This window comes from Saccoglossus kowalevskii, chromosome 2 (assembly GCF_978046115.1).
Source record: "Saccoglossus kowalevskii chromosome 2, keSacKowa6.1, whole genome shotgun sequence".
Lineage (NCBI taxonomy): Eukaryota > Metazoa > Hemichordata > Enteropneusta > Harrimaniidae > Saccoglossus > Saccoglossus kowalevskii.
This window is the reverse complement of record NC_140642.1, coordinates 13699379-13723242: the sequence shown is the minus strand read 5'-3', so window position 1 is coordinate 13723242 and position 23864 is coordinate 13699379. Positions and strand designations below refer to the sequence as shown.

The following is a 23864-nucleotide window of genomic DNA, read 5'->3' as shown; positions in this document are numbered from 1 at the left end:
ATGTTAAAAACTATTGGGGGCATCCGAGTGCGCCATCTTGTGGCTACCTTCACTATCACCGTCTGGTGGGTAATAGAATTTGTATTCTGCGAGCACTTCGTTATGCGTCCTTGAATTAGTTAGAATATAACTGAGAACTTCATATTATTGGCAAAAGGCTACCCAAAATCCTTCGAAATGCACAGACGTTTGTGCGATTGCATGTCTTTTAAAAACACGATTAACGATAGAATTTGTATTCTGCGAGCACTTCGTTATGCGTCCTTGAATTAGTTAGAATATAACTGAGAACTTCATATTATTTTCAAAAGGCTACAAAAAAATCTTCGAAATGCACAGACGTTTGTGCGAGTGCATGTCTTTTAAAAACACGATTAACACAAATACAGTATGCTGATGTGGCCGGTTAGCTCAGTTGGTTAGAGCGCGGTGCTAATAACGCTGAGGTCGTGGGTTCGATCTCCATATCGGCATTGGTAATTTTACGTGTATGTTAAAAACTATTGGGGGCATCCGAGTGCGCCATCTTGTGGCTACCTTCACTATCACCGTCTGGTGGGTAATAGAATTTGTATTCTGCGAGCACTTCGTTATGCGTCCTTGAATTAGTTAGAATATAACTGAGAACTTCATATTATTGGCAAAAGGCTACCCAAAATCCTTCGAAATGCACAGACGTTTGTGCGATTGCATGTCTTTTAAAAACACGATTAACGATAGAATTTGTATTCTGTGAGCACTTCGTTATGCGTCCTTGAATTAGTTAGAATATAACTGAGAACTTCATATTATTTTCAAAAGGCTACAAAAAAACCATCGAAATGCACAGACGATTGTGCGATTGCATGTCTTTTAAAAACACGATTAGCGCAAATACAGGATGCTGATGTGGCCGGTTAGCTCAGTTGGTTAGAGCGCGGTGCTAATAACGCTGAGGTCGTGGGTTCGATCCCCATATCGGCCATTGGTAATTTTATGTGTATGTTAAAAACTATTGGCGGCATCCCAGTGCGCCATCTTGTGGCTACCTTCAATATCACCGTCTGGAGGGTAATAGAATTTGTATTCTGCGAGCACTTCGTTATGCGTCCTTGAATTAGTGAGATTATAACTGAGAACTTCATATTATTGGCAAAAGGCTACCCAAAATCCTTCGAAATGCACAGACGTTTGTGCAATTGCATGTCTTTTAAAACACGATTAACGATAAAATTTGTATTCTGCGAGCACTTCGTTATGCGTCCTTGAATTAGTTAGAATATAACTGAGAACTTCATATTATTTTCAAAAGGCTACAAAAAAACCTTCGAAATGCACAGACGTTTGTGCGATTGCATGTCTTTTAAAAACACGATTAACGCAAATACACTATGCTGATGTGGCCGGTTAGCTCAGTTGGTTAGAGCGCGGTGCTAATAACGCTGAGGTCTTGGGTTCGATCCCCATATCGGCCATTTGTAATTTTATGTGTATGTTAAAAACTATTGGGGGCATCCGAGTGCGTCATCTTGTGGCGACCTTCACTATCACCGTCTGGTGGGTAATAGAATTTGTATTCTGCGAGCACTTCGTTATGCGTCCTTGAATTAGTTAGAATATAACTGAGAACTTCATATTATTGCCAAAAGGCTACAAAAAACCTTCGAAATGCACAGACGTTTGTGCGATTGCATGTCTTTTAAAAACACGATTAGCGCAAATACAGTATGCTGATGTGGCCGGTTAGCTCAGTTGGTTAGAGCGCGGTGCTAATAACGCTGAGGTCGTGGGTTCGATCACCATATCGGCCATTGGTAATTTTATGTGTATGTTAAAAACTATTGGCGGCATCCGAGTGTGCCATCTTGTGGCTACCTTCACAATTGCATGTCTTTTAAAAACACGATTAACGCAAATACAGTATGCTGATGTGGCCGGTTAGCTCAGTTGGTTAGAGCGCGGTGCTAATAACGCTGAGGTCGTGGGTTCGATCCCCATATCGGCCATTGGTAATTTTATGTGTATGTTAAAAACATGTGTATGTTAAAAACTATTGGCGGCATCCGAGTGCGCCATCTTGTGGCTACCTTCACTATCACCGTCTGGTGGGTAATAGAATTTGTATTCTGCGAGCACTTCGTTATGCGTCCTTGAATTAGTTAGAATATAACTGAGAACTTCATATTATTTTCAAAAGGCTACAAAAAAATCTTCGAAATGCACAGACGTTTGTGCGAGTGCATGTCTTTTAAAAACACGATTAACACAAATACAGTATGCTGATGTGGCCGGTTAGCTCAGTTGGTTAGAGCGCGGTGCTAATAACGCTGAGGTCGTGGGTTCGATCTCCATATCGGCATTGGTAATTTTACGTGTATGTTGAAAACTATTGGGGGCATCCGAGTGCGCCATCTTGTGGCTACCTTCACTATCACCGTCTGGTGGGTAATAGAATTTGTATTCTGCGAGCACTTCGTTATGCGTCCTTGAATTAGTTAGAATATAACTGAGAACTTCATATTATTGGCAAAAGGCTACCCAAAATCCTTCGAAATGCACAGACGTTTGTGCGATTGCATGTCTTTTAAAAACACGATTAACGATAGAATTTGTATTCTGTGAGCACTTCGTTATGCGTCCTTGAATTAGTTAGAATATAACTGAGAACTTCATATTATTTTCAAAAGGCTACAAAAAAACCATCGAAATGCACAGACGATTGTGCGATTGCATGTCTTTTAAAAACACGATTAGCGCAAATACAGGATGCTGATGTGGCCGGTTAGCTCAGTTGGTTAGAGCGCGGTGCTAATAACGCTGAGGTCGTGGGTTCGATCCCCATATCGGCCATTGGTAATTTTATGTGTATGTTAAAAACTATTGGCGGCATCCCAGTGCGCCATCTTGTGGCTACCTTCAATATCACCGTCTGGAGGGTAATAGAATTTGTATTCTGCGAGCACTTCGTTATGCGTCCTTGAATTAGTGAGATTATAACTGAGAACTTCATATTATTGGCAAAAGGCTACAAAAAAACCTTCGAAATGCACAGACGTTTGTGCGATTGCATGTCTTTTAAAAACACGATTAACGCAAATACACTATGCTGATGTGGCCGGTTAGCTCAGTTGGTTAGAGCGCGGTGCTAATAACGCTGAGGTCTTGGGTTCGATCCCCATATCGGCCATTTGTAATTTTATGTGTATGTTAAAAACTATTGGGGGCATCCGAGTGCGTCATCTTGTGGCTACCTTCACTATCACCGTCTGGTGGGTAATAGAATTTGTATTCTGCGAGCACTTCGTTATGCGTCCTTGAATTAGTTAGAATATAACTGAGAACTTCATATTATTGGCAAAAGGCTACCCAAAATCCTTCGAAATGCACAGACGTTTGTGCGATTGCATGTCTTTTATAAACACGTTTAACGGTAGAATTTGTATTCTGCGAGCACTTCGTTATGCGTCCTTGAATTAGTTAGAATATAACTGAGAACTTCATATTATTTTCAAAAGGCTCTAAAAAAACCATCGAAATGCACAGACGTCTGTGCGATTGCATGTCTTTTAAAAACACGATTAACGCAAATACAGTATGCTGATGTAGCCGGTTAGCTCAGTTGGTTAGAGCGCGGTGCTAATAACGCTGAGGTCGTGGGTTCGATCCCCATATCGGCCATTGGTAATTTTATGTGTATGTTGAAAACTATTGGCGGTATTTGGGTGCGCCATCTTGTGGCGACCTTCACTATCACCGTCTGGTGGGTAATAGAATTTGTATTCTGCGAGCACTTCGTTATGCGTCCTTGAATTAGTTAGAATATAACTGAGAACTTCATATTATTGGCAAAAGGCTACAAAAAACCTTCGAAATGCACAGACGTTTGTGCGATTGCATGTCTTTTAAAAACACGATTAGCGCAAATGCAGTATGCTGATGTGGCCGGTTAGCTCAGTTGGTTAGAGCGCGGTGCTAATAACGCTGAGGTCGTGGGTTCGATCACCATATCGGCCATTGGTAATTTTATGTGTATGTTAAAAACTATTGGCGGCATCCGAGTGCGCCATCTTGTGGCTACCTTCACAATTGCATGTCTTTTAAAAACACGATTAACGCAAATACAGTATGCTGATGTGGCCGGTTAGCTCAGTTGGTTAGAGCGCGGTGCTAATAACGCTGAGGTCGTGGGTTCGATCCCCATATCGGCCATTGGTAATTTTATGTGTATGTTAAAAACTATTGGCGGCATCCGAGTGCGCCATCTTGTGGCTACCTTCACTATCACCGTCTGGTGGGTAATAGAATTTGTATTCTGCGAGCACTTCGTTATGCGTCCTTGAATTAGTTAGAATATAACTGAGAACTTCATATTATTTTCAAAAGGCTACAAAAAAATCTTCGAAATGCACAGACGTTTGTGCGAGTGCATGTCTTTTAAAAACACGATTAACGCAAATACAGTATGCTGATGTGGCCGGTTAGCTCAGTTGGTTAGAGCGCGGTGCTAATAACGCTGAGGTCGTGGGTTCGATCTCCATATCGGCATTGGTAATTTTACGTGTATGTTAAAAACTATTGGGGGCATCCGAGTGCGCCATCTTGTGGCTACCTTCACTATCACCGTCTGGTGGGTAATAGAATTTGTATTCTGCGAGCACTTCGTTATGCGTCCTTGAATTAGTTAGAATATAACTGAGAACTTCATATTATTGGCAAAAGGCTACCCAAAATCCTTCGAAATGCACAGACGTTTGTGCGATTGCATGTCTTTTAAAAACACGATTAACGATAGAATTTGTATTCTGTGAGCACTTCGTTATGCGTCCTTGAATTAGTTAGAATATAACTGAGAACTTCATATTATTTTCAAAAGGCTACAAAAAAACCATCGAAATGCACAGACGATTGTGCGATTGCATGTCTTTTAAAAACACGATTAACGCAAATACAGTATGCTGATGTGGCCGGTTAGCTCAGTTGGTTAGAGCGCGGTGCTAATAACGCTGAGGTCGTGGGTTCGATCCCCATATCGGCCATTGGTAATTTTATGTGTATGTTAAAAACTATTGGCGGCATCCGAGTGCGCCATCTTGTGGCTACCTTCACTATCACCGTCTGGTGGGTAATAGAATTTGTATTCTGCGAGCACTTCGTTATGCGTCCTTGAATTAGTTAGAATATAACTGAGAACTTCATATTATTTTCAAAAGGCTACAAAAAAATCTTCGAAATGCACAGACGTTTGTGCGAGTGCATGTCTTTTAAAAACACGATTAACGCAAATACAGTATGCTGATGTGGCCGGTTAGCTCAGTTGGTTAGAGCGCGGTGCTAATAACGCTGAGGTCGTGAGTTCGATCTCCATATCGGCATTGGTAATTTTACGTGTATGTTAAAAACTATTGGGGGCATCCGAGTGCGCCATCTTGTGGCTACCTTCACTATCACCGTCTGGTGGGTAATAGAATTTGTATTCTGCGAGCACTTCGTTATGCGTCCTTGAATTAGTTAGAATATAACTGAGAACTTCATATTATTGGCAAAAGGCTACCCAAAATCCTTCGAAATGCACAGACGTTTGTGCGATTGCATGTCTTTTAAAAACACGATTAACGATAGAATTTGTATTCTGTGAGCACTTCGTTATGCGTCCTTGAATTAGTTAGAATATAACTGAGAACTTCATATTATTTTCAAAAGGCTACAAAAAAACCATCGAAATGCACAGACGATTGTGCGATTGCATGTCTTTTAAAAACACGATTAGCGCAAATACAGGATGCTGATGTGGCCGGTTAGCTCAGTTGGTTAGAGCGCGGTGCTAATAATGCTGAGATCGTGGGTTCGATCCCCATATCGGCCATTGGTAATTTTATGTGTATGTTAAAAACTATTGGCGGCATCCCAGTGCGCCATCTTGTGGCTACCTTCAATATCACCGTCTGGTGGGTAATAGAATTTGTATTCTGCGAGCACTTCGTTATGCGTCCTTGAATTAGTTAGAATATAACTGAGAACTTCATATTATTTTCAAAAGGCTACAAAAAAACCATCGGAATGCACAGACGATTGTGCGATTGCATGTCTTTTAAAAACACGATTAGCGCAAATACAGGATGCTGATGTGGCCGGTTAGCTCAGTTGGTTAGAGCGCGGTGCTAATAACGCTGAGGTCGTGGGTTCGATCCCCATATCGGCCATTGGTAATTTTATGTGTATGTTAAAAACTATTGGCGGCATCCCAGTGCGCCATCTTGTGGCTACCTTCAATATCACCGTCTGGAGGGTAATAGAATTTGTATTCTGCGAGCACTTCGTTATGCGTCCTTGAATTAGTGAGATTATAACTGAGAACTTCATATTATTGGCAAAAGGCTACAAAAAAACCTTCGAAATGCACAGACGTTTGTGCGATTGCATGTCTTTTAAAAACACGATTAAAGCAAACACAGTATGCTGATGTGGCCGGTTAGCTCAGTTGGTTAGAGCGCGGTGTTAATAACGCTGGGGTCGTGGGTTCGATCCCCATATCGGCCGTTGGTAATTTTATGTGTATGTTGAAAACTATTGGCGGCATTTGGGTGCGCCATCTTGTGGCTACCTTCACTATCACCGTCTGGTGAGTAATAGAATTTGTATTCTGCGAGCACTTCGTTATGCGTCCTTGAATTAGTTAGAATATAACTGAGAACTTCATATTATTTTCAAAAGGCTACAAAAAAACGTTCGAAATGCACAGACGTTTGTGCGATTGCATGTCTTTTAAAAACACGATTAACGATAGAATTTGTATTCTGCGAGCACTTCGTTATGCGTCCTTGAATTAGTTGGAATATAACTGAGAACTTCATATTATTTTCAAAAGGCTACAAAAAAACCATCGAAATGCACAGACGTTTGTGCGATTGCATGTCTTTTAAAAACACGATTAACGCAAATACAGTATGTTGATGAGGCCGGTTAGCTCAGTTGGTTTGAGCTCGGTGCTAATAACGCTGAGGTCGTGGGTTCGATCCCCATATCGGCCATTGGTAATTTTATGTGTATGTTGAAAACTATTGGCGGCATCCGAGTGCGCCATCTTGTGGCTACCTTCACTATCACCGTCTGGTGGGTAATATAATTTGTATTCTGCGAGCACTTCGTTATGCGTCCTTGAATTAGTTAGAATATAACTGAGAACTTCATATTATTTTCAAAAGGCTACAAAAAAACCTTCGAAATGCACAGACGTTTGTGCGATTGCATGTCTTTTAAAAAAACGATTAACGCAAATACAGTATGCTGATGTAGCCGGTTAGCTCAGTTGGTTAGAGCGCGGTGCTAACAACGCTGAGGTCGTGGGTTCGATCCCCATATCGGCCATTGGTAATTTTATGTGTATGTTAAAAACTATTGGCGGCATCCCAGTGCGCCATCTTGTGGCTACCTTCAATATCACCGTCTGGAGGGTAATAGAATTTGTATTCTGCGAGCACTTCGTTATGCGTCCTTGAATTAGTGAGATTATAACTGAGAACTTCATATTATTGGCAAAAGGCTACAAAAAACCCTTCGAAATGCACAGACGTTTGTGCGATTGCATGTCTTTTAAAAACACGATTAAAGCAAACACAGTATGCTGATGTGGCCGGTTAGCTCAGTTGGTTAGAGCGCGGTGTTAATAACGCTGGGGTCGTGGGTTCGATCCCCATATCGGCCGTTGGTAATTTTATGTGTATGTTGAAAACTATTGGCGGCATTTGGGTGCGCCATCTTGTGGCTACCTTCACTATCACCGTCTGGTGAGTAATAGAATTTGTATTCTGCGAGCACTTCGTTATGCGTCCTTGAATTAGTTAGAATATAACTGAGAACTTCATATTATTTTCAAAAGGCTACAAAAAAACCTTCGAAATGCACAGACGTTTGTGCGATTGCATGTCTTTTAAAAACACGATTAACGATAGAATTTGTATTCTGCGAGCACTTCGTTATGCGTCCTTGAATTAGTTGGAATATAACTGAGAACTTCATATTATTTTCAAAAGGCTACAAAAAAACCATCGAAATGCACAGACGTTTGTGCGATTGCATGTCTTTTAAAAACACGATTAACGCAAATACAGTATGTTGATGAGGCCGGTTAGCTCAGTTGGTTTGAGCTCGGTGCTAATAACGCTGAGGTCGTGGGTTCGATCCCCATATCGGCCATTGGTAATTTTATGTGTATGTTGAAAACTATTGGCGGCATCCGAGTGCGCCATCTTGTGGCTACCTTCACTATCACCGTCTGGTGGGTAATATAATTTGTATTCTGCGAGCACTTCGTTATGCGTCCTTGAATTAGTTAGAATATAACTGAGAACTTCATATTATTTTCAAAAGGCTACAAAAAAACCTTCGAAATGCACAGACGTTTGTGCGATTGCATGTCTTTTAAAAAAACGATTAACGCAAATACAGTATGCTGATGTAGCCGGTTAGCTCAGTTGGTTAGAGCGCGGTGCTAATAACGCTGAGGTCGTGGGTTCGATCCCCATATCGGCCATTGGTAACTTTATGTGTATGTTAAAAACTATTGGCGGCATTCGGGTGCGCCATCTTGTGGCTATCTTCACTATCACCGTCTTGTGGGTAAAAGAATTTGTATTCTGCGAGCACTTCGTTATGCGTCCTTGAATTAGTGAGATTATAACTGAGAACTTCATATTATTGGCAAAAGGCTACAAAAAACCTTCGAAATGCACAGACGTTTGTGCGATTGCATGTCTTTTAAAAACACGATTAGCGCAAATACAGTATGCTGATGTGGCCGGTTAGCTCAGTTGGTTAGAGCGCGGTGCTAATAACGCTGAGGTCGTGGGTTCGATCACCATATCGGCCATTGGTAATTTTATGTGTATGTTAAAAACTATTGGCGGCATCCGAGTGCGCCATCTTGTGGCTACCTTCACAATTGCATGTCTTTTAAAAACACGATTAACGCAAATACAGTATGCTGATGTGGCCGGTTAGCTCAGTTGGTTAGAGCGCGGTGCTAATAACGCTGAGGTCGTGGGTTCGATCACCATATCGGCCATTGGTAATTTTATGTGTATGTTGAAAACTATTGGCGGCATTCGGGTGCGTCATCTTGTGGCTACCTTCACTATCACCGTCAGAATTTGTATTCTGTGAGCAACTTTATAATGCGTCCTTGAATTAGTTAGAATATAACTGAGAACTTCATATTATTGGCAAAAGGCTGCAAAAAAACCTTCGAAATGGACAGACGTTTGTGCGATTGCATGTCTTTTAAAAACACGATTAGCGCAAATACAGGATGCTGATGTGGCCGGTTAGCTCAGTTGGTTAGAGCGCGGTGCTAATAACGCTGAGATCGTGGGTTCGATCCCCATATCGGCCATTGGTAATTTTATGTGTATGTTAAAAACTATTGGCGGCATCCCAGTGCGCCATCTTGTGGCTACCTTCAATATCACCGTCTGGTGGGTAATAGAATTTGTATTCTGCGAGCACTTCGTTATGCGTCCTTGAATTAGTTAGAATATAACAGAGAACTTCATATTATTTTCAAAAGGCTACAAAAAAACCATCGAAATGTACAGACGATTGTGCGATTGCATGTCTTTTAAAAACACGATTAGCGCAAATACAGGATGCTGATGTGGCCGGTTAGCTCAGTTGGTTAGAGCGCGATGCTAATAACGCTGAGGTCGTGGGTTCGATCCCCATATCGGCCATTGGTAATTTTATGTGTATGTTAAAAACTATTGGCGGCATCCCAGTGCGCCATCTTGTGGCTACCTTCAATATCACCGTCTGGTGGGTAATAGAATTTGTATTCTGCGAGCACTTCGTTATGCGTCCTTGAATTAGTGAGATTATAACTGAGAACTTCATATTATTGGCAAAAGGCTACAAAAAAACCTTCGAAATGCACAGACGTTTGTGCGATTGCATGTCTTTTAAAAACACGATTAAAGCAAACACAGTATGCTGATGTGGCCGGTTAGCTCAGTTGGTTAGAGCGCGGTGCTAATAACGCTGGCGTCGTGGGTTCGATCCCCATATCGGCCATTGGTAATTTTATGTGTATGTTGAAAACTATTGGCGGCATTTGGGTGCGCCATCTTGTGGCTACCTTCACTATCACCGTCTGGTGAGTAATAGAATTTGTATTCTGCGAGCACTTCGTTATGCGTCCTTGAATTAGTTAGAATATAACTGAGAACTTCATATTATTTTCAAAAGGCTACAAAAAAACCTTCGAAATGCACAGACGTTTGTGCGAGTGCATGTCTTTTAAAAACACGATTAACACAAATACAGTATGCTGATGTGGCCGGTTAGCTCAGTTGGTTAGAGCGCGGTGCTAATAACGCTGAGGTCGTGGGTTCGATCTCCATATCGGCATTGGTAATTTTACGTGTATGTTAAAAACTATTGGGGGCATCCGAGTGCGCCATCTTGTGGCTACCTTCACTATCACCGTCTTGTGGGTAATAGAATTTGTATTCTGCGAGCACTTCGTTATGCGTCCTTGAATTAGTTAGAATATAACTGAGAACTTCATATTATTGGCAAAAGGCTACCCAAAATCCTTCGAAATGCACAGACGTTTGTGCGATTGCATGTCTTTTAAAAACACGATTAACGATAGAATTTGTATTCTGTGAGCACTTCGTTATGCGTCCTTGAATTAGTTAGAATATAACTGAGAACTTCATATTATTTTCAAAAGGCTACAAAAAAACCATCGAAATGCACAGACGATTGTGCGATTGCATGTCTTTTAAAAACACGATTAGCGCAAATACAGGATGCTGATGTGGCCGGTTAGCTCAGTTGGTTAGAGCGCGGTGCTAATAACGCTGAGGTCGTGGGTTCGATCCCCATATCGGCCATTGGTAATTTTATGTGTATGTTAAAAACTATTGGCGGCATCCCAGTGCGCCATCTTGTGGCTACCTTCAATATCACCGTCTGGAGGGTAATAGAATTTGTATTCTGCGAGCACTTCGTTATGCGTCCTTGAATTAGTGAGATTATAACTGAGAACTTCATATTATTGGCAAAAGGCTACAAAAAAACCTTCGAAATGCACAGACGTTTGTGCGATTGCATGTCTTTTAAAAAAAACGATTAACGCAAATACAGTATGCTGATGTAGCCGGTTAGCTCAGTTGGTTAGAGCGCGGTGCTAATAACGCTGAGGTCGTGGGTTCGATCCACATATCGGTCATTTGTAATTTTATGTGTATGTTGAAAACTATTGGCGGCATTCGGGTGCGTCATCTTGTGGCTACCTTCACTATCACCGTCAGAATTTGTATTCTGTGAGCAACTTTATAATGCGTCCTTGAATTAGTTAGAATATAACTGAGAACTTCATATTATTGGCAAAAGGCTGCAAAAAAACCTTCGAAATGGACAGACGTTTGTGCGATTGCATGTCTTTTAAAAACACGATTAGCGCAAATACAGGATGCTGATGTGGCCGGTTAGCTCAGTTGGTTAGAGCGCGGTGCTAATAACGCTGAGATCGTGGGTTCGATCCCCATATCGGCCATTGGTAATTTTATGTGTATGTTAAAAACTATTGGCGGCATCCCAGTGCGCCATCTTGTGGCTACCTTCACTATCACCGTCTGGTGGGTAATATAATTTGTATTCTGCGAGTACTTCGTTATGCGTCCTTGAATTAGTTAGAATATAACTGAGAACTTCATATTATTTTCAAAAGGCTACAAAAAAACCTTCGAAATGCACAGACGTTTGTGCGATTGCATGTCTTTTAAAAAAACGATTAACGCAAATACAGTATGCTGATGTAGCCGGTTAGCTCAGTTGGTTAGAGCGCGGTGCTAATAACGCTGAGGTCGTGGGTTCGATCCCCATATCGGCCATTGGTAACTTTATGTGTATGTTAAAAACTATTGGCGGCATTCGGGTGCGCCATCTTGTGGCTATCTTCACTATCACCGTCTTGTGGGTAAAAGAATTTGTATTCTGCGAGCACTTCGTTATGCGTCCTTGAATTAGTGAGATTATAACTGAGAACTTCATATTATTGGCAAAAGGCTACAAAAAACCTTCGAAATGCACAGACGTTTGTGCGATTGCATGTCTTTTAAAAACACGATTAGCGCAAATACAGTATGCTGATGTGGCCGGTTAGCTCAGTTGGTTAGAGCGCGGTGCTAATAACGCTGAGGTCGTGGGTTCGATCACCATATCGGCCATTGGTAATTTTATGTGTATGTTAAAAACTATTGGCGGCATCCGAGTGCGCCATCTTGTGGCTACCTTCACAATTGCATGTCTTTTAAAAACACGATTAACGCAAATACAGTATGCTGATGTGGCCGGTTAGCTCAGTTGGTTAGAGCGCGGTGCTAATAACGCTGAGGTCGTGGGTTCGATCACCATATCGGCCATTGGTAATTTTATGTGTATGTTGAAAACTATTGGCGGCATTCGGGTGCGTCATCTTGTGGCTACCTTCACTATCACCGTCAGAATTTGTATTCTGTGAGCAACTTTATAATGCGTCCTTGAATTAGTTAGAATATAACTGAGAACTTCATATTATTGGCAAAAGGCTGCAAAAAAACCTTCGAAATGGACAGACGTTTGTGCGATTGCATGTCTTTTAAAAACACGATTAGCGCAAATACAGGATGCTGATGTGGCCGGTTAGCTCAGTTGGTTAGAGCGCGGTGCTAATAACGCTGAGATCGTGGGTTCGATCCCCATATCGGCCATTGGTAATTTTATGTGTATGTTAAAAACTATTGGCGGCATCCCAGTGCGCCATCTTGTGGCTACCTTCAATATCACCGTCTGGTGGGTAATAGAATTTGTATTCTGCGAGCACTTCGTTATGCGTCCTTGAATTAGTTAGAATATAACAGAGAACTTCATATTATTTTCAAAAGGCTACAAAAAAACCATCGAAATGTACAGACGATTGTGCGATTGCATGTCTTTTAAAAACACGATTAGCGCAAATACAGGATGCTGATGTGGCCGGTTAGCTCAGTTGGTTAGAGCGCGATGCTAATAACGCTGAGGTCGTGGGTTCGATCCCCATATCGGCCATTGGTAATTTTATGTGTATGTTAAAAACTATTGGCGGCATCCCAGTGCGCCATCTTGTGGCTACCTTCAATATCACCGTCTGGTGGGTAATAGAATTTGTATTCTGCGAGCACTTCGTTATGCGTCCTTGAATTAGTGAGATTATAACTGAGAACTTCATATTATTGGCAAAAGGCTACAAAAAAACCTTCGAAATGCACAGACGTTTGTGCGATTGCATGTCTTTTAAAAACACGATTAAAGCAAACACAGTATGCTGATGTGGCCGGTTAGCTCAGTTGGTTAGAGCGCGGTGCTAATAACGCTGGCGTCGTGGGTTCGATCCCCATATCGGCCATTGGTAATTTTATGTGTATGTTGAAAACTATTGGCGGCATTTGGGTGCGCCATCTTGTGGCTACCTTCACTATCACCGTCTGGTGAGTAATAGAATTTGTATTCTGCGAGCACTTCGTTATGCGTCCTTGAATTAGTTAGAATATAACTGAGAACTTCATATTATTTTCAAAAGGCTACAAAAAAACCTTCGAAATGCACAGACGTTTGTGCGAGTGCATGTCTTTTAAAAACACGATTAACACAAATACAGTATGCTGATGTGGCCGGTTAGCTCAGTTGGTTAGAGCGCGGTGCTAATAACGCTGAGGTCGTGGGTTCGATCTCCATATCGGCATTGGTAATTTTACGTGTATGTTAAAAACTATTGGGGGCATCCGAGTGCGCCATCTTGTGGCTACCTTCACTGTCACCGTCTTGTGGGTAATAGAATTTGTATTCTGCGAGCACTTCGTTATGCGTCCTTGAATTAGTTAGAATATAACTGAGAACTTCATATTATTGGCAAAAGGCTACCCAAAATCCTTCGAAATGCACAGACGTTTGTGCGATTGCATGTCTTTTAAAAACACGATTAACGATAGAATTTGTATTCTGTGAGCACTTCGTTATGCGTCCTTGAATTAGTTAGAATATAACTGAGAACTTCATATTATTTTCAAAAGGCTACAAAAAAACCATCGAAATGCACAGACGATTGTGCGATTGCATGTCTTTTAAAAACACGATTAGCGCAAATACAGGATGCTGATGTGGCCGGTTAGCTCAGTTGGTTAGAGCGCGGTGCTAATAACGCTGAGGTCGTGGGTTCGATCCCCATATCGGCCATTGGTAATTTTATGTGTATGTTAAAAACTATTGGCGGCATCCCAGTGCGCCATCTTGTGGCTACCTTCAATATCACCGTCTGGAGGGTAATAGAATTTGTATTCTGCGAGCACTTCGTTATGCGTCCTTGAATTAGTGAGATTATAACTGAGAACTTCATATTATTGGCAAAAGGCTACAAAAAAACCTTCGAAATGCACAGACGTTTGTGCGATTGCATGTCTTTTAAAAAAAACGATTAACGCAAATACAGTATGCTGATGTAGCCGGTTAGCTCAGTTGGTTAGAGCGCGGTGCTAATAACGCTGAGGTCGTGGGTTCGATCCACATATCGGTCATTTGTAATTTTATGTGTATGTTGAAAACTATTGGCGGCATTCGGGTGCGTCATCTTGTGGCTACCTTCACTATCACCGTCAGAATTTGTATTCTGTGAGCAACTTTATAATGCGTCCTTGAATTAGTTAGAATATAACTGAGAACTTCATATTATTGGCAAAAGGCTGCAAAAAAACCTTCGAAATGGACAGACGTTTGTGCGATTGCATGTCTTTTAAAAACACGATTAGCGCAAATACAGGATGCTGATGTGGCCGGTTAGCTCAGTTGGTTAGAGCGCGGTGCTAATAACGCTGAGATCGTGGGTTCGATCCCCATATCGGCCATTGGTAATTTTATGTGTATGTTAAAAACTATTGGCGGCATCCCAGTGCCCCATCTTGTGGCTACCTTCAATATCACCGTCTGGTGGGTAATAGAATTTGTATTCTGCGAGCACTTCGTTATGCGTCCTTGAATTAGTTAGAATATAACAGAGAACTTCATATTATTTTCAAAAGGCTACAAAAAAACCATCGAAATGTACAGACGATTGTGCGATTGCATGTCTTTTAAAAACACGATTAGCGCAAATACAGGATGCTGATGTGGCCGGTTAGCTCAGTTGGTTAGAGCGCGATGCTAATAACGCTGAGGTCGTGGGTTCGATCCCCATATCGGCCATTGGTAATTTTATGTGTATGTTAAAAACTATTGGCGGCATCCCAGTGCGCCATCTTGTGGCTACCTTCAATATCACCGTCTGGTGGGTAATAGAATTTGTATTCTGCGAGCACTTCGTTATGCGTCCTTGAATTAGTGAGATTATAACTGAGAACTTCATATTATTGGCAAAAGGCTACAAAAAAACCTTCGAAATGCACAGACGTTTGTGCGATTGCATGTCTTTTAAAAACACGATTAAAGCAAACACAGTATGCTGATGTGGCCGGTTAGCTCAGTTGGTTAGAGCGCGGTGCTAATAACGCTGGCGTCGTGGGTTCGATCCCCATATCGGCCATTGGTAATTTTATGTGTATGTTGAAAACTATTGGCGGCATTTGGGTGCGCCATCTTGTGGCTACCTTCACTATCACCGTCTGGTGAGTAATAGAATTTGTATTCTGCGAGCACTTCGTTATGCGTCCTTGAATTAGTTAGAATATAACTGAGAACTTCATATTATTTTCAAAAGGCTACAAAAAAACCTTCGAAATGCACAGACGTTTGTGCGATTGCATGTCTTTTAAAAACACGATTAACGATAGAATTTGTATTCTGCGAGCACTTCGTTATGCGTCCTTGAATTAGTTGGAATATAACTGAGAACTTCATATTATTTTCAAAAGGCTACAAAAAAACCATCGAAATGCACAGACGTTTGTGCGATTGCATGTCTTTTAAAAACACGATTAACGCAAATACAGTATGTTGATGAGGCCGGTTAGCTCAGTTGGTTTGAGCTCGGTGCTAATAACGCTGAGGTCGTGGGTTCGATCACCATATCGGCCATTGGTAATTTTATGTGTATGTTGAAAACTATTGGCGGCATCCGAGTGCGCCATCTTGTGGCTACCTTCACTATCACCGTCTGGTGGGTAATATAATTTGTATTCTGCGAGCACTTCGTTATGCGTCCTTGAATTAGTTAGAATATAACTGAGAACTTCATATTATTTTCAAAAGGCTACAAAAAAACCTTCGAAATGCACAGACGTTTGTGCGATTGCATGTCTTTTAAAAAAACGATTAACGCAAATACAGTATGCTGATGTAGCCGGTTAGCTCAGTTGGTTAGAGCGCGGTGCTAATAATGCTGAGGTCGTGGGTTCGATCCCCATATCGGCCATTGGTAATTTTATGTGTATGTTAAAAACTATTGGCGGCATTCGGGTGCGCCATCTTGTGGCTATCTTCACTATCACCGTCTTGTGGGTAAAAGAATTTGTATTCTGCGAGCACTTCGTTATGCGTCCTTGAATTAGTGAGATTATAACTGAGAACTTCATATTATTGGCAAAAGGCTACAAAAAAACCTTCGAAATGCACAGACGTTTGTGCGATTGCATGTCTTTTAAAAACACGATTAAAGCAAACACAGTATGCTGATGTGGCCGGTTAGCTCAGTTGGTTAGAGCGCGGTGCTAATAACGCTGAGGTCGTGGGTTCGATCCCCATATCGGCCATTGGTAATTTTATGTGTATGTTGAAAACTATTGGCGGCATTTGGGTGCGCCATCTTGTGGCTACCTTCACTATCACCGTCTGGTGAGTAATAGAATTTGTATTCTGCGAGCACTTCGTTATGCGTCCTTGAATTAGTTAGAATATAACTGAGAACTTCATATTATTTTCAAAAGGCTACAAAAAAACCTTCGAAATGCACAGACGTTTGTGCGATTGCATGTCTTTTAAAAACACGATTAACGATAGAATTTGTATTCTGCGAGCACTTCTTTATGCGTCCTTGAATTAGTTGGAATATAACTGAGAACTTCATGTTATTTTCAAAAGGCTACAAAAAAACCTTCGAAATGCACAGACGTTTGTGCGATTGCATGTCTTTTAAAAAAACGATTAACGCAAATACAGTATGCTGATGTAGCCGGTTAGCTCAGTTGGTTAGAGCGCGGTGCTAATAACGCTGAGGTCGTGGGTTCGATCCACATATCGGTCATTTGTAATTTTATGTGTATGTTGAAAACTATTGGCGGCATTCGGGTGCGTCATCTTGTGGCTACCTTCACTATCACCGTCAGAATTTGTATTCTGTGAGCAACTTTATAATGCGTCCTTGAATTAGTTAGAATATAACTGAGAACTTCATATTATTGGCAAAAGGCTGCACAAAAACCTTCGAAATGGACAGACGTTTGTGCGATTGCATGTCTTTTAAAAACACGATTAACGCAAATACAGTATTCTGATGTGGCCGGTTAGCTCAGTTGGTTAGAGCGAGGTGCTAATAACGCTGAGGTCGTGGGTTCGATCCACATATCGGTCATTGGTAATTTTATGTGTATGTTGAAAACTATTGGCGGCATTCGGGTGCGTCATCTTGTGGCTACCTTCACTATCACCGTCAGAATTTGTATTCTGTGAGCACTTTATAATGCGTCCTTGAATTAGTTAGAATATAACTGAGAACTTCATATTATTGGCAAAAGGCTGCAAAAAAACCTTCGAAATGGACAGACGTTTGTGCGATTGCATGTCTTTTTAAAACACGATTAACGCAAATACAGTATGCTAATGTGGCCGGTTAGCTCAGTTGGTTAGAGAGCGGTGCTAATAACGCTGAGGTCGTGGGTTCGATCCCCATATCGGCCATTGCTAATTTTATGTGTATGTTGAAAACTATTGGCGGCATTTGGTGCGCCATCTTCTGGCTACCTTCACTATAACCGTCTTGTGGGTAATAGAATTTGTATTCTGCGAGCACTTCGTTATGCGTCCTTGATTTAGTTAGAATATAACTGAGAACTTCATATTATTTTCAAAAGGCTATAAAAAAACCTTCGAAATGCACAGACGTTTGTGCGATTGCATGTCTTTTAAAAACACGATTAACGCAAATACAGTATGCTGATGTGGCCGGTTAGCTCAGTTGGTTAGAGCGCGGTGTTAATAACTTCATATTATTGGCAAAAGGCTACAAAAAAACCTTCGAAATGCACAGACGTTTGTGCGATTGCATGTCTTTTAAAAACACGATTAACGATAGAATTTGTATTCTGTGAGCACTTCGTTATGCGTCCTTGAATTAGTTAGAATATAACTGAGAACTTCATATTATTTTCAAAAGGCTACAAGAAAACCATCGAAAAGCACAGACGTTTGTGCGATTGCATATCTTTTAAAAACACGATTAACGCAAATACAGTATGCTGATGTAGCCGGTTAGCTCAGTTGGTTAGAGCGCGGTGCTAATAACGCTGAGGTCGTGGGTTCGATCACCATATCGGCCATTGGTAATTTTATGTGTATGTTGAAAATTGAGAGCTACAAAAAAACCTTCGAAATGCACAGACGTTTGTGCGATTGCATATCTTTTAAAAACACGATTAACGCAAATACAGTATGCTGATGTAGCCGGTTAGCTCAGTTGGTTAGAGCGCGGTGCTAATAACGCTGAGGTCGTGGGTTCGATCCCCATATCGGCCATTGGTAATTTTATGTGTATGTTGAAAATTGAGAGCTACAAAAAAACGTTCGAAATGCACAGACGTTTGTGCGATTGCATGTCTTTTAAAAAAACGATTAACGCAAATACAGTATGCTGATGTAGCCGGTTAGCTCAGTTGGTTAGAGCGCGGTGCTAATAACGCTGAGGTCGTGGGTTCGATCCACGTATCGATCATTTGTAATTTTATGTGTATGTTGAAAACTATTGGCGGCATTCGGGTGCGTCATCTTGTGGCTACCTTCACTATCACCGCCAGAATTTGTATTCTGTGAGCAACTTTATAATGCGTCCTTGAATTAGTTAGAATATAACTGAGAACTTCATATTATTGGCAAAAGGCTGCAAAAAAACCTTCGAAATGGACAGACGTTTGTGCGATTGCATGTCTTTTAAAAACACGATTAACGCAAATACAGTATTCTGATGTGGCCGGTTAGCTCAGTTGGTTAGAGCGCGGTGCTAATAACGCTAATAACGCTGAGGTCGTGGGTTCGATCCCCATATCGGCCATTGCTAATTTTATGTGTATGTTGAAAACTATTGGCGGCATTTGGTGCGCCATCTTGTGGCTACCTTCACTGTAACCGTCTTGTGGGTAATAGAATTTGTATTCTGCGAGCACTTCGTTATGCGTCCTTGAATTAGTTAGAATATAACTGAGAACTTCATATTATTTTCAAAAGGCTATAAAAAAACCTTCGAAATGCACAGACGTTTGTGCGATTGCATGTCTTTTAAAAACACGATTAACGCAAATACAGTATGCTGATGTAGCCGGTTAGCTCAGTTGGTTAGAGCGCGGTGTTAATAACTTCATATTATTGGCAAAAGGCTACAAAAAAACCTTCGAAATGCACAGACGTTTGTGCGATTGCATGTCTTTTAAAAACACGATTAACGATAGAATTTGTATTCTGTGAGCACTTCGTTATGCGTCCTTGAATTAGTTAGAATATAACTGAGAACTGTATATTATTTTCAAAAGGCTACAAGAAAACCATCGAAAAGCACAGACGTTTGTGCGATTGCATATCTTTTAAAAACACGATTAACGCAAATACAGTATGCTGATGTGGCCGGTTAGCTCAGTTGGTTAGAGCGCGGTGCTAATAACGTTGAGGTCGTGGTTCGATCCCCATATCGGCCATTGGTAATTTTATGTGTATGTTGAAAACTATTGGCGGCATTTGGGTGCGCCATCTTGTGGCTACCTTCACTATCACCGTCTGGTGGGTAATATAATTTGTATTCTGCGAGCACTTCGTTATGCGTCCTTGAATTAGTTAGAATATAACTGAGAACTTCATATTATTTTCAAAAGGCTATAAAAAAACCTTCGAAATGCACAGACGTTTGTGCGATTGCATGTCTTTTAAAAAAACGATTAACGCAAATACAGTATGCTGATGTAGCCGGTTAGCTCAGTTGGTTAGAGCGCGGTGCTAATAACGCTGAGGTCGTGGGTTCGATCCACATATCGGTCATTTGTAATTTTATGTGTATGTTGAAAACTATTGGCGGCATTCGGGTGCGTCATCTTGTGGCTACCTTCACTATCACCGTCAAAATTTGTATTCTGTGAGCACTTTATAATGCGTCCTTGAATTAGTTAGAATATAACTGAGAACTTCATATTATTGGCAAAAGGCTGCAAAAAAACCTTGAAATGGACAGACGTTTGTGCGATTGCATGTCTTTTTAAAACACGATTAACGCAAATACAGTATGCTAATGTGGCCGGTTAGCTCAGTTGGTTAGAGAGCGGTGCTAATAACGCTGAGGTCGTGGGTTCGATCCCCATATCGGCCATTGCTAATTTTATGTGTATGTTGAAAACTATTGGCGGCATTTGGTGCGCCATCTTGTGGCTACCTTCACTATAACCGTCTTGTGGGTAATAGAATTTGTATTCTGCGAGCACTTCGTTATGCGTCCTTGAATTAGTTAGAATATAACTGAGAACTTCATATTATTTTCAAAAGGCTACAAAAAAACCTTCGAAATGCACAGACGTTTGTGCGATTGCATGTCTTTTAAAAACACGATTAACGCAAATACAGTATGCTGATGTGGCCGGTTAGCTCAGTTGGTTAGAGCGCGGTGTTAATAACTTCATATTATTGGCAAAAGGCTATAAAAAAACCTTTGAAATGCACAAACGTTTGTGCGATTGCATGTCTTTTAAAAACACGATTAACGCAAATACAGTATGCTGATGTGGCCGGTTAGCTCAGTTGGTTAGAGCGCGGTGCTAATAACGCTGAGGTCGTGGGTTCGATCCCCATATCGGCCATTGGTAATTTTATGTGTATGTTGAAAATTGAGAGCTACAAAAAAACGTTCGAAATGCACAGACGTTTGTGCGATTGCATGTCTTTTAAAAAAACGATTAACGCAAATACAGTATGCTGATGTAGCCGGTTAGCTCAGTTGGTTAGAGCGCGGTGCTAATAACGCTGAGGTCGTGGGTTCGATCCACGTATCGATCATTTGTAATTTTATGTGTATGTTGAAAACTATTGGCGGCATTCGGGTGCGTCATCTTGTGGCTACCTTCACTATCACCGTCAGAATTTGTATTCTGTGAGCAACTTTATAATGCGTCCTTGAATTAGTTAGAATATAACTGAGAACTTCATATTATTGGCAAAAGGCTGCAAAAAAACCTTCGAAATGGACAGACGTTTGTGCGATTGCATGTCTTTTAAAAACACGATTAACGCAAATACAGTATTCTGATGTGGCCGGTTAGCTCAGTTGGTTAGAGCGCGGTGCTAATAACGCTGAGGTCGTGGGTTCGATCCCCATATCGGCCATTGCTAATTTTATGTGTATGTTGAAAACTATTGGCGGCATTTGGTGCGCCATCTTGTGGCTACCTTCACTGTAACCGTCTTGTGGGTAATAGAATTTGTATTCTGCGAGCACTTCGTTATGCGTCCTTGAATTAGTTAGAATATAACTGAGAACTTCATATTATTTTCAAAAGGCTATAAAAAAACCTTCGAAATGCACAGACGTTTGTGCGATTGCATGTCTTTTAAAAACACGATTAACGCAAATACAGTATGCTGATGTAGCCGGTTAGCTCAGTTGGTTAGAGCGCGGTGTTAATAACTTCATATTATTGGCAAAAGGCTACAAAAAAACCTTCGAAATGCACAGACGTTTGTGCGATTGCATGTCTTTTAAAAACACGATTAACGATAGAATTTGTATTCTGTGAGCACTTCGTTATGCGTCCTTGAATTAGTTAGAATATAACTGAGAACTGTATATTATTTTCAAAAGGCTACAAGAAAACCATCGAAAAGCACAGACGTTTGTGCGATTGCATATCTTTTAAAAACACGATTAACGCAAATACAGTATGCTGATGTGGCCGGTTAGCTCAGTTGGTTAGAGCGCGGTGCTAATAACGTTGAGGTCGTGGTTCGATCCCCATATCGGCCATTGGTAATTTTATGTGTATGTTGAAAACTATTGGCGGCATTTGGGTGCGCCATCTTGTGGCTACCTTCACTATCACCGTCTGGTGGGTAATATAATTTGTATTCTGCGAGCACTTCGTTATGCGTCCTTGAATTAGTTAGAATATAACTGAGAACTTCATATTATTTTCAAAAGGCTATAAAAAAACCTTCGAAATGCACAGACGTTTGTGCGATTGCATGTCTTTTAAAAAAACGATTAACGCAAATACAGTATGCTGATGTAGCCGGTTAGCTCAGTTGGTTAGAGCGCGGTGCTAATAACGCTGAGGTCGTGGGTTCGATCCACATATCGGTCATTTGTAATTTTATGTGTATGTTGAAAACTATTGGCGGCATTCGGGTGCGTCATCTTGTGGCTACCTTCACTATCACCGTCAAAATTTGTATTCTGTGAGCACTTTATAATGCGTCCTTGAATTAGTTAGAATATAACTGAGAACTTCATATTATTGGCAAAAGGCTGCAAAAAAACCTTGAAATGGACAGACGTTTGTGCGATTGCATGTCTTTTTAAAACACGATTAACGCAAATACAGTATGCTAATGTGGCCGGTTAGCTCAGTTGGTTAGAGAGCGGTGCTAATAACCCTGAGGTCGTGGGTTCGATCCCCATATCGGCCATTGCTAATTTTATGTGTATGTTGAAAACTATTGGCGGCATTTGGTGCGCCATCTTGTGGCTACCTTCACTATAACCGTCTTGTGGGTAATAGAATTTGTATTCTGCGAGCACTTCGTTATGCGTCCTTGAATTAGTTAGAATATAACTGAGAACTTCATATTATTTTCAAAAGGCTACAAAAAAACCTTCGAAATGCACAGACGTTTGTGCGATTGCATGTCTTTTAAAAACACGATTAACGCAAATACAGTATGCTGATGTGGCCGGTTAGCTCAGTTGGTTAGAGCGCGGTGTTAATAACTTCATATTATTGGCAAAAGGCTATAAAAAAACCTTTGAAATGCACAAACGTTTGTGCGATTGCATGTCTTTTAAAAACACGATTAACGCAAATACAGTATGCTGATGTGGCCGGTTAGCTCAGTTGGTTAGAGCGCGGTGTTAATAACTTCATATTATTGGCAAAAGGCTACAAAAAAACCTTCGAAATGCACAGAAGTTTGTGCGATTGCATGTGTTTTAAAAACACGATTAACGCAAATACAGTATGCTGATGTGGCCGGTTAGCTCAGTTGGTTAGAGCGCGGTGTTAATAACTTCATATTATTGGCAAAAAGCTATAAAAATACCTTTGAAATGCACAAACGTTTGTGCGATTGCATGTCTTTTAAAAACACGATTAACGCAAATACAGTATGCTGATGTGGCCGGTTAGCTCAGTTGGTTAGAGCGCGGTGTTAATAACTTCATATTATTGGCAAAAGGCTATAAAAAAACCTTCGAAATGCACAGACGTTTGTGCGATTGCATGTCTTTTAAAAACACGATTAACGCAAATACAGTATGCTGATGTGGCCGGTTAGCTCAGTTGGTTAGAGCGCGGTGTTAATAACTTCATATTATTGGCAAAAGGCTACAAAAAAACCTTCGAAATGCACAGACGTTTGTGCGATTGCATGTCTTTTAAAAACACGATTAACGATAGAATTTGTATTCTGTGAGCACTTCGTTATGC

The 23864-nt window shown here is 41.0% G+C and overlaps 34 non-coding genes across 34 annotated transcripts; all 34 read left to right on the top strand.

Moving 5' to 3' along the window:
- The first annotated feature begins 890 nt into the window (after window positions 1-890).
- On the top strand, window positions 891-964 carry TRNAI-AAU (transfer RNA isoleucine (anticodon AAU)). Its single transcript has one exon. It is a non-coding gene; the product is annotated as a tRNA-Ile (tRNA).
- Window positions 965-1380: 416 nt separating this feature from the next.
- On the top strand, window positions 1381-1454 carry TRNAI-AAU (transfer RNA isoleucine (anticodon AAU)). The gene has a single exon. It is a non-coding gene; the product is annotated as a tRNA-Ile (tRNA).
- A 457-nt stretch (window positions 1455-1911) lies between these two features.
- On the top strand, window positions 1912-1985 carry TRNAI-AAU (transfer RNA isoleucine (anticodon AAU)). Its single transcript has one exon. It is a non-coding gene; the product is annotated as a tRNA-Ile (tRNA).
- A 770-nt stretch (window positions 1986-2755) lies between these two features.
- TRNAI-AAU (transfer RNA isoleucine (anticodon AAU)) lies at window positions 2756-2829 on the top strand. Its single transcript has one exon. It is a non-coding gene; the product is annotated as a tRNA-Ile (tRNA).
- Window positions 2830-3092: 263 nt separating this feature from the next.
- On the top strand, window positions 3093-3166 carry TRNAI-AAU (transfer RNA isoleucine (anticodon AAU)). Its single transcript has one exon. It is a non-coding gene; the product is annotated as a tRNA-Ile (tRNA).
- A 417-nt stretch (window positions 3167-3583) lies between these two features.
- Window positions 3584-3657, top strand: TRNAI-AAU (transfer RNA isoleucine (anticodon AAU)). The gene has a single exon. It is a non-coding gene; the product is annotated as a tRNA-Ile (tRNA).
- Window positions 3658-4114: 457 nt separating this feature from the next.
- TRNAI-AAU (transfer RNA isoleucine (anticodon AAU)) lies at window positions 4115-4188 on the top strand. The gene has a single exon. It is a non-coding gene; the product is annotated as a tRNA-Ile (tRNA).
- Window positions 4189-4941: 753 nt separating this feature from the next.
- TRNAI-AAU (transfer RNA isoleucine (anticodon AAU)) lies at window positions 4942-5015 on the top strand. Its single transcript has one exon. It is a non-coding gene; the product is annotated as a tRNA-Ile (tRNA).
- Window positions 5016-5768: 753 nt separating this feature from the next.
- TRNAI-AAU (transfer RNA isoleucine (anticodon AAU)) lies at window positions 5769-5842 on the top strand. The gene has a single exon. It is a non-coding gene; the product is annotated as a tRNA-Ile (tRNA).
- Window positions 5843-6105: 263 nt separating this feature from the next.
- TRNAI-AAU (transfer RNA isoleucine (anticodon AAU)) lies at window positions 6106-6179 on the top strand. The gene has a single exon. It is a non-coding gene; the product is annotated as a tRNA-Ile (tRNA).
- A 263-nt stretch (window positions 6180-6442) lies between these two features.
- TRNAI-AAU (transfer RNA isoleucine (anticodon AAU)) lies at window positions 6443-6516 on the top strand. Its single transcript has one exon. It is a non-coding gene; the product is annotated as a tRNA-Ile (tRNA).
- A 417-nt stretch (window positions 6517-6933) lies between these two features.
- On the top strand, window positions 6934-7007 carry TRNAI-AAU (transfer RNA isoleucine (anticodon AAU)). Its single transcript has one exon. It is a non-coding gene; the product is annotated as a tRNA-Ile (tRNA).
- A 263-nt stretch (window positions 7008-7270) lies between these two features.
- On the top strand, window positions 7271-7344 carry TRNAV-AAC (transfer RNA valine (anticodon AAC)). The gene has a single exon. It is a non-coding gene; the product is annotated as a tRNA-Val (tRNA).
- Window positions 7345-7607: 263 nt separating this feature from the next.
- Window positions 7608-7681, top strand: TRNAI-AAU (transfer RNA isoleucine (anticodon AAU)). The gene has a single exon. It is a non-coding gene; the product is annotated as a tRNA-Ile (tRNA).
- Window positions 7682-8098: 417 nt separating this feature from the next.
- Window positions 8099-8172, top strand: TRNAI-AAU (transfer RNA isoleucine (anticodon AAU)). Its single transcript has one exon. It is a non-coding gene; the product is annotated as a tRNA-Ile (tRNA).
- A 263-nt stretch (window positions 8173-8435) lies between these two features.
- On the top strand, window positions 8436-8509 carry TRNAI-AAU (transfer RNA isoleucine (anticodon AAU)). Its single transcript has one exon. It is a non-coding gene; the product is annotated as a tRNA-Ile (tRNA).
- Window positions 8510-9293: 784 nt separating this feature from the next.
- Window positions 9294-9367, top strand: TRNAI-AAU (transfer RNA isoleucine (anticodon AAU)). Its single transcript has one exon. It is a non-coding gene; the product is annotated as a tRNA-Ile (tRNA).
- A 263-nt stretch (window positions 9368-9630) lies between these two features.
- On the top strand, window positions 9631-9704 carry TRNAI-AAU (transfer RNA isoleucine (anticodon AAU)). Its single transcript has one exon. It is a non-coding gene; the product is annotated as a tRNA-Ile (tRNA).
- A 263-nt stretch (window positions 9705-9967) lies between these two features.
- TRNAI-AAU (transfer RNA isoleucine (anticodon AAU)) lies at window positions 9968-10041 on the top strand. The gene has a single exon. It is a non-coding gene; the product is annotated as a tRNA-Ile (tRNA).
- A 753-nt stretch (window positions 10042-10794) lies between these two features.
- Window positions 10795-10868, top strand: TRNAI-AAU (transfer RNA isoleucine (anticodon AAU)). Its single transcript has one exon. It is a non-coding gene; the product is annotated as a tRNA-Ile (tRNA).
- A 591-nt stretch (window positions 10869-11459) lies between these two features.
- On the top strand, window positions 11460-11533 carry TRNAI-AAU (transfer RNA isoleucine (anticodon AAU)). The gene has a single exon. It is a non-coding gene; the product is annotated as a tRNA-Ile (tRNA).
- Window positions 11534-11796: 263 nt separating this feature from the next.
- TRNAI-AAU (transfer RNA isoleucine (anticodon AAU)) lies at window positions 11797-11870 on the top strand. Its single transcript has one exon. It is a non-coding gene; the product is annotated as a tRNA-Ile (tRNA).
- A 784-nt stretch (window positions 11871-12654) lies between these two features.
- Window positions 12655-12728, top strand: TRNAI-AAU (transfer RNA isoleucine (anticodon AAU)). Its single transcript has one exon. It is a non-coding gene; the product is annotated as a tRNA-Ile (tRNA).
- A 263-nt stretch (window positions 12729-12991) lies between these two features.
- TRNAI-AAU (transfer RNA isoleucine (anticodon AAU)) lies at window positions 12992-13065 on the top strand. The gene has a single exon. It is a non-coding gene; the product is annotated as a tRNA-Ile (tRNA).
- Window positions 13066-13328: 263 nt separating this feature from the next.
- Window positions 13329-13402, top strand: TRNAI-AAU (transfer RNA isoleucine (anticodon AAU)). Its single transcript has one exon. It is a non-coding gene; the product is annotated as a tRNA-Ile (tRNA).
- A 753-nt stretch (window positions 13403-14155) lies between these two features.
- On the top strand, window positions 14156-14229 carry TRNAI-AAU (transfer RNA isoleucine (anticodon AAU)). Its single transcript has one exon. It is a non-coding gene; the product is annotated as a tRNA-Ile (tRNA).
- A 591-nt stretch (window positions 14230-14820) lies between these two features.
- TRNAI-AAU (transfer RNA isoleucine (anticodon AAU)) lies at window positions 14821-14894 on the top strand. Its single transcript has one exon. It is a non-coding gene; the product is annotated as a tRNA-Ile (tRNA).
- A 263-nt stretch (window positions 14895-15157) lies between these two features.
- TRNAI-AAU (transfer RNA isoleucine (anticodon AAU)) lies at window positions 15158-15231 on the top strand. Its single transcript has one exon. It is a non-coding gene; the product is annotated as a tRNA-Ile (tRNA).
- A 263-nt stretch (window positions 15232-15494) lies between these two features.
- Window positions 15495-15568, top strand: TRNAI-AAU (transfer RNA isoleucine (anticodon AAU)). Its single transcript has one exon. It is a non-coding gene; the product is annotated as a tRNA-Ile (tRNA).
- Window positions 15569-16659: 1091 nt separating this feature from the next.
- TRNAI-AAU (transfer RNA isoleucine (anticodon AAU)) lies at window positions 16660-16733 on the top strand. Its single transcript has one exon. It is a non-coding gene; the product is annotated as a tRNA-Ile (tRNA).
- A 1904-nt stretch (window positions 16734-18637) lies between these two features.
- TRNAI-AAU (transfer RNA isoleucine (anticodon AAU)) lies at window positions 18638-18711 on the top strand. Its single transcript has one exon. It is a non-coding gene; the product is annotated as a tRNA-Ile (tRNA).
- A 449-nt stretch (window positions 18712-19160) lies between these two features.
- TRNAI-AAU (transfer RNA isoleucine (anticodon AAU)) lies at window positions 19161-19243 on the top strand. The gene is given in 2 exon segments: window positions 19161-19198; window positions 19208-19243. It is a non-coding gene; the product is annotated as a tRNA-Ile (tRNA).
- Window positions 19244-20952: 1709 nt separating this feature from the next.
- TRNAI-AAU (transfer RNA isoleucine (anticodon AAU)) lies at window positions 20953-21026 on the top strand. Its single transcript has one exon. It is a non-coding gene; the product is annotated as a tRNA-Ile (tRNA).
- A 449-nt stretch (window positions 21027-21475) lies between these two features.
- TRNAI-AAU (transfer RNA isoleucine (anticodon AAU)) lies at window positions 21476-21549 on the top strand. The gene has a single exon. It is a non-coding gene; the product is annotated as a tRNA-Ile (tRNA).
- The last annotated feature ends 2315 nt before the right edge of the window (window positions 21550-23864 follow it).